Here is a 7,258-nt window from a genome sequence, read left to right on the forward strand (position 1 = left end):
AAGTAGGTGTTTTTCCCACCTTTGTTTGTGGGAGATTGTTTTTGAGTAGTGTATGTTTCACCTCTACATCACATTTTTTTTTTGTTCTTTAGTTTATGTGTATGTATTGCATAGTTTCACAGTTCAATAAAATATGTGGAACGATAATCACGCTGCACTTTGGTCCGCTCCTCTCTATGACAACCGTGACACCCGAAGCCAAATCTAGTTGACAAACCCTGTTTTATAGTATGTCATGGCCTTTTCTGGCCAACTGCTGTTATGTTTATGATATACTATGGTGTTGTGTCACTAGACTTTGACCAGATATTATTGCATCCAAAGATCGACTGTACCTAGAACATAGATACAGAGCCACTTGTTATCAGGAAGGTGCTCTCTCAGAACAACGGAAAATATCTCAATGACTTGACATGTTCTGGTTGTGAATTCAGGCTACAAGGTAAGAATCTTCCCAGTGATTATTGTAAAGTGTGTAGAGAAATTAAATGTATGGTGGTTTTTTAGTATAGTGACTGACAGTAAAACACTCAGATCTAAAAGTCCATTTCACCTGGGACAGTTATGTGACAGTTCAATCATACAAAATGGCGCTAACTGGGCGTAGGCAAGTCAAATTCAAAAACATATTGTTCATATATCGTATTATACGATTTGTTTATCGTGATTATTTTACAATTTGTAAAAATTTTAATGTATCATAGTTCTAAATCATCTTTCAGAATATCAGAACATTTGTTGTTTTCTAAACTACAATGAGCTCCTGCTTCCTGTGTAATCTGGTTTGAAACCACTGAACATACTTTTCTTAACATTGTTATTATGAACTGAATTCAGTAACAGCATAATTATATCATACCTGTTGAACAAAGCAACACACTAGAATGAGAGAAATTATTAAAAGAGAAAGTGACTTATTAATATCATATTGTTGTTGTTAAATTGTTTTATTATTATTAGTTCCACTACATGGAGAAATTGTGAAAAATATTAAATCACCTAACTGTTTGGATGTGTCTTTCTATGTCTGTTAGTAAATGTTTTATTTCTAAGAGATAATGAATAAAAGAGAACAATTGACCTTCAATAATTAGTTGGCCCTGTGTTAATCACAACCAACATGCTGGATCTCTGTTTAGTTGTCACTGTGTTAATCACAACCAACATGCTGGATCTCTGTTTAGTTGTCACTGTGTTAACCACAACCAACATGCTGGATCTCTGTTTAGTTGTCACTGTGTTAACCACAACCAACATGCTGGATCTCTGTTTAGTTGTTACTGTGTTAACCACAACCAACATGCTGGATCTCTGTTTAGTTGTCACTGTGTTAACCACAACCAACATGCTGGATCTCTGTTTAGTTGTCACTGTGTTAACCACAACCAACATGCTGGATCTCTGTTTAGTTGTCACTGTGTTAACCACAACCAACATGCTGGATCTCTGTTTAGTTGTCACTGTGTTAACCAACATGCTGGATCTCTGTTTAGTTGTTACTGTGTTGACCACAACCAACATGCTGGATCTCTGTTTAGTTGTCACTGTGTTAACCACAACCAACATGCTGGATCTCTGTTTAGTTGTTACTGTGTTAACCACAACCAACATGTTGGATCTCTGTTTAGTTGTCACTGTGTTAACCACAACCAACATGCTGGATCTCTGTTTAGTTGTCACTGTGTTAATCACAACCAACATGCTGGATCTCTGTTTAGTTGTCACTGTGTTAACCACAACCAACATGCTGGATCTCTGTTTAGTTGTCACTGTGTTAACCACAACCAACATGCTGGATCTCTGTTTAGGGGTCAGTGCTCTAAAATGAGTCTCTCTGGGGAGAGAGAGGAGGGGGGCCCTGCCTCTAAAATGAGACTCGCTGGGGAGAGAGGAGGGGGGTCCTGCCTCTAAAATGAGTCTCTCTGGGGAGAGAGAGGAGGGGGGTCCTGCCTCTAAAATGAGTCTCTCTGGGGAGAGAGAGGAGGGGGACCCTGTCTCTAAAATGAGTCTCTCTGGGGAACATGACACAAAATCTAAGAGGTGAGATGACAATTTTGTTTAAGAATTATGAATAGTTTATTTCAAAAATGATATTTCCAAAAATGTTCACATTTGTTTTTTAATCAGAAATGGTTGCTAATGGGTACCTTCAATATTACTGTTCTCAGATTATTTATGAATTTCTTTAGATTGTGTATAAAAAATGTTTATTGCAAAACTCTATATATCCATTGTTTTGCTGGAACACCCTAGATGCATTCAATTTCCCATTTTAAAGCCATGCCCAATTTAGGATAATTTCTTAACAACGTGATGTTGCGCTCCAAAGGGATATCTTGAAATAACATGATGTAGATAATTAAATAATCAAAAGAAAAACGTGTTAATTTTACACTCTTAGAAAAGAAGGTTCCTTATAGAACCAAAAAGGCTTCTATCACTTCCTTAATATATGGAACCACTAAAAGTTATATATATTTTTGGGTTCAGTGAAGAAGAACCTCTAGAGTTCTGATCAATGAAAGGTGAATGTTTTGAGGATGTTTTGAGGATGTGAACCCAGCAGCCCTCCAGTGGTCAGATCAATTCCTCCTGTTTTTTCCAGCACCCGGACACTGTTTTATGGATTGGTCATATAGAAATATAAAACATTATTTTTACGACTCCAAAGTATTTACATGTGGTGCAGGAACCACTGACTCGCTGCATTATTCTATAGTATTATCAAGATACCTGCTGTTAACTCTTAACTACTTAGGACAGCTCACGAGGTGTCCTAAATATCTGCCGACTAGGTAGGACTAGAGACTTCATGCATAGCTTTAATTTATACCCATAAGTGTCAAATGTCTTTATTCTCAGCACTTATATGACCAATTCTCTACTCTGAGACGCTTTGTGGACATGGGCCCAGATCTGAAAATATTGTTATAATAAATGTTTGTTTAACATAATAATAAAAAATGAATATCACTAATGTAACCCACTGTAAAGACTGGGTTTAGTTGATTGTGTGGCACTGCTTATGTCCGCGTTCTGGATCTGTCCCCGTCCCCGTACAGAACTGTCCGCGTCCCCGTACGGAGTTCACTACAGTGTTGAGACGCCGAAGTTTATTGTTCAATTAGATTTTTGCTTTTTGGTCAGGGACAGTATGAGTGTAGCCAGATCCTTTTCACTCTCTATCCTTGTTTCATTTTGTGGTTCACCGGATTCGTCATCATCATCGAGACAAACGACAGACGAACGTCCTGCTAGCTAGCCAAGCTAGTCGGTACAGCTAGGTAAGCTAGCTAGCTACTCTACCAGCAGCATCCTAGTTATCCTAGCTAGTCGGTACAGCTAGGTAAGCTAGCTAGCTACTCTACCAGCAGCATCCTAGTTATCCAAGCTAATCGGTACAGCTGGATAAGCTAGCTAGCTAGCTACTCTACCAGCAGCATCCTAGTTATCCTAGCTAGTTGGTACAGCTAGGTAAGCTAGCTAGCTACTCTACCAGCAGCATCTTAGTTATCCTAGCTAGTCGGTACAGCCACAGTGGGGGAAAAAGTTTTTGATCCCCTGCTGATTTTGTACGTTTGCCCACTGATAAAGAAAGGATCAGTCTATAATTTTAATGGTTTATTTGAACAGTGAGAGACAGAATAACAACAAAAACATCCAGAAAAACTAATGTCAGAAATTTTATAAATTGATTTGCATTTTAATGAGGGAAATAAGTATTTGACCCCCTCTCAATCAGAAAGATTTCTGGCTCCCAGGTGTCTTTTATACAGGTAACGAGCTGAGATTAGGGGCACACTCTTAAAGGGAGTGCTCCTAACCGCAGCTTGTTACCTGTAAAAAGGACACCTGTCCACAGAAGCAATCAATCAATCAGATTCCAAACTCTCCACCATGGCCAAGACCAAAGAGCTCTCCAAGGATGTCAGGGACAACATTGTAGACCTACACAAGGCTGGAATGGGCTACAAGACCATCGCCAAGCAGCTTGGTGAGAAGGTGACAACATTTTGTGCGATTATTCGCAAATGGAAGAAACACAAAAGAACTGTCAATATCCCTTGGCCTGGGGCTCCATGCAAGATCTCACCTCGTGGGGTTGTAATGATCATGAGAACGGTGAGGAATCAGCCCAGAACTACACGGGAGGATCTTGTCAATGATCTCAAGGCAGCTGGGACCACAGTCACCAAGAAAACAATTGGTAACACACTACGCCGTGAAGGACTGAAATCCTGCAGCGCCCGCAAGGTCCCCCTGCTCAAGAATACATATACATGCCCGTCTGAAGTTTGCCAATGAACATCTGAATGACTCAGAGGACAACTGGTGAAAGTGTTGTGGTCAGATGAGACCAAAATGGAGCTCTTTGGCATCAACTCAATTCGCCGTGTTTGGAGGAGGAGGAATGCTGCCTATGACCCCAAGAACACCATCTCCACCGTCAAACATGGAGGTGGAAACATTATGCTTTGGGGGTGTTTTCTGGACAGGACAACTTCACCGCATCATTTGACGGGGCCATGTACTGTCAAATCTTGGGTGAGAACATCCTTCCCTCAGCCAGGGCATTGAAAATGGGTCGTGGATTGGTATTCCAGCATGACAATGACTCAAAACACACAGCCAAGGCAACAAAGGAGTGCCTCAAGAAGAAGCACATTTTAAGGTCCTGGAGTGGCCTAGCCAGTCTCCAGACCTTAATCCCACAGAAAATCTGTGGAGGGAGCTGAAGGTTCGAGTTGCCAAACGTAAGCCTCGAAACCTTAATGACTTGGAGAAGATCTGCAAAAAGGAGTGGGACAAAATCCCTCCTGAGATGTATGCAAACCTGGTGACCAACTACAAGAAACATCTGACCTCTGTGATTGCCAACAAGGGTTTTGCCACCAAGTACTAAGTCATGATTTGCAGAGGGGTCAAATACTTATTTCCCTCATTAAAATGCAAATCATTATATAACATTACAAACGTACAAAATCAGCAGGGGATCAAATACTTTTTTCCCCCCACTGTAGGTAAGCTAGCTAGCTACTCTACCAGCAGCATCCTAGTTATCCTAGCTAGTCGGTACAGCTAGGTAAGCTAGCTAGCTACTCTACCAGCAGCATCCTAGTTATCCTAGCTAGTCGGTACATCTAGGTAAGCTAGCTAGCTACTCTACCAGCAGCATCCTAGTTATCCTAGCTAGTCGGTACAGCTAGGTAAGCTAGCCTCGCTACTCTACCAGCAGAATCCTAGTTATCCTATCCTCCCTCTCTCGTTGACGGATGCTGGCTACCTCTGTCCGGTTCTCCTCTCTTCACTAGATGGACGGTAACTTTAGTGTTTAACCCCTCTGTATCCAAGGACCAATCTTTTGAATATTATTTTCGGGGCGCCTAAAGTAGGCTGGACACATTCAATTTTTTTAACATTTTTTTAGCTGCCTCACCAACGTCTGAATGTGCATTAATAACTTTTAATTGCTAAAGATTTCCAATAGATGGCAGCATAAGACCACAAAGCATCAGTTATAGGCTACAGGCAGCAATATGATTGACATAAAATAGCATGCAAACACAGACTATATGTCCCATGATTTTCTAAAATGGTCACTCATTACTTTAGTTAGCTATATATCTCGTAATGGGCCTGTATTGCTTTCGGGAGAGCAACAAAATAGTGATTATAGCAGGTATTGAACACCGGGTAAATAATCGCTAGTCAAAACCTCAACCTCAGTATACATGCATTATAAAAAGTCATCTTAATATCTGATATTGCGAGTAAACAACCTCGGAATAGAAAAGACAAGAGTGCGTCTTCCAGCCCGCCAATAAATTACATCATTAAACCCTACCGGTTAGTAAATTTACCTCAACATGCCCCTGGAGAAGGCAGAGCGACGACACCAGCTTTTTACCGGGGCTGAGTTGACTACTAGAGAGAGAAGGCAGAGCGACGACACCAGCTTTTTTACCAGGGCTGAGTTGACTACTAGAGAGAGAAGGCAGAGTGACGACACCAGCTTTTTACCGGGGCTGAGTTGACTACTAGAGAGAGAAGGCAGAGTGACGACACCAGCTTTTTACCAGGGCTGACAGGCTGACTACTAGAGAGAGAAGACAGAGCGACGACACCAGCTTTTTACCGGGGCTGAGTTGACTACTAGAGAGAGAAGGCAGAGCGACGACACCAGCTTTTTACCGGGGCTGAGTTGACTACTAGAGAGAGAAGACAGAGTGACGACACCAGCTTTTTACCGGGGCTGAGTTGACTACTAGAGAGAGAAGGCAGAGCGACGACACCAGCTTTTTACCGGGGCTGAGTTGACTTCTAGAGAGAGAAGGTAGAGTGAAGACACCAGCTTTTTACCGGGGCTGAGTTGACTACTAGAGAGAGAAGGCAGAGCGACGACACCAGCTTTTTACCGGGGCTGAGTTGACTACTAGAGAGAGAAGGCAGAGTGACGACACCAGCTTTTTACCGGGGCTGAGTTGACTACTAGAGAGAGAAGACAGAGTGGCTCGATGCTGGTTGATGAATTTGACAATTTTTCTCAACTAGAGGTGACTAAATTAATGTTCAGACTTATTGATAATCGTTATATTAATGAAGTATAATTTCAAAACATGAGCATAAAAACAGGTAATAATAAACATGAATCATCATTATATTACTTCACAGTAATCTGCTAAATGCTTTTTCAGTCTCTTGCGTTAGCAGTGTGTAAAGGGACAGAAAGAAGCGCGGGGAGTGGTGGTGTATCCAGGGAGAAAACTAAACTAATCTTCTGAAATATCATTTGTGGTCTTATGCTCCCATCTATTGGAATTATGTAGCAACTGCAGTAGTACTGAATAATGTGTAATTCTTTACTAAAGTAGTAATTACTCAGAATCGCAAAATATAACATTTTCTAGTTCCTTTTACCACTTACAATAAAATAAAATGTTTATAGCAAAACAAAATTAAACTGACATAAAACAAAAACACCATACATTTAGTTAATTATATATATAACAACTATTTATTTAGATGGGTGACATTATCTGCCAAAGTAACAGCCCTGTAGACAAAGAAGAGCTCTCCAGTAGGTACCAAAACATTCAAAGGACCTTTTTCTCAAAAGTGATGTTCCAAGTTTATTAACATTCAAAGCAGAATTACTTTCCCATTGTTCCTCAACTGTAGTGTGTGATATACCATTTTCTAGCTCTGAGTCTCTACTTTTATCCAACGTAAAAAACACAATTTCAAATGTTGCTACATA

At 40.6% G+C, this 7,258-nt stretch overlaps 1 long non-coding RNA gene across 1 annotated transcript in view; it reads left to right on the forward strand.

The window, feature by feature from the left end:
• The first annotated feature begins 222 nt into the window (after window positions 1-222).
• The window catches only part of LOC123732667 (uncharacterized), a 10,879-nt gene continuing 3,843 nt past the window's right edge, over window positions 223-7,258 (forward strand). Inside the window, exons 1-2 of the long non-coding RNA XR_006763340.1 lie at window positions 223-442; window positions 1,809-2,040. This is a non-coding gene — a long non-coding RNA (uncharacterized lncRNA). The remainder of the gene's footprint in view (window positions 443-1,808; window positions 2,041-7,258) is intronic.

Source organism: Salmo salar, unplaced genomic scaffold (genome assembly GCF_905237065.1).
Source record: "Salmo salar unplaced genomic scaffold, Ssal_v3.1, whole genome shotgun sequence".
Lineage (NCBI taxonomy): Eukaryota > Metazoa > Chordata > Actinopteri > Salmoniformes > Salmonidae > Salmo > Salmo salar.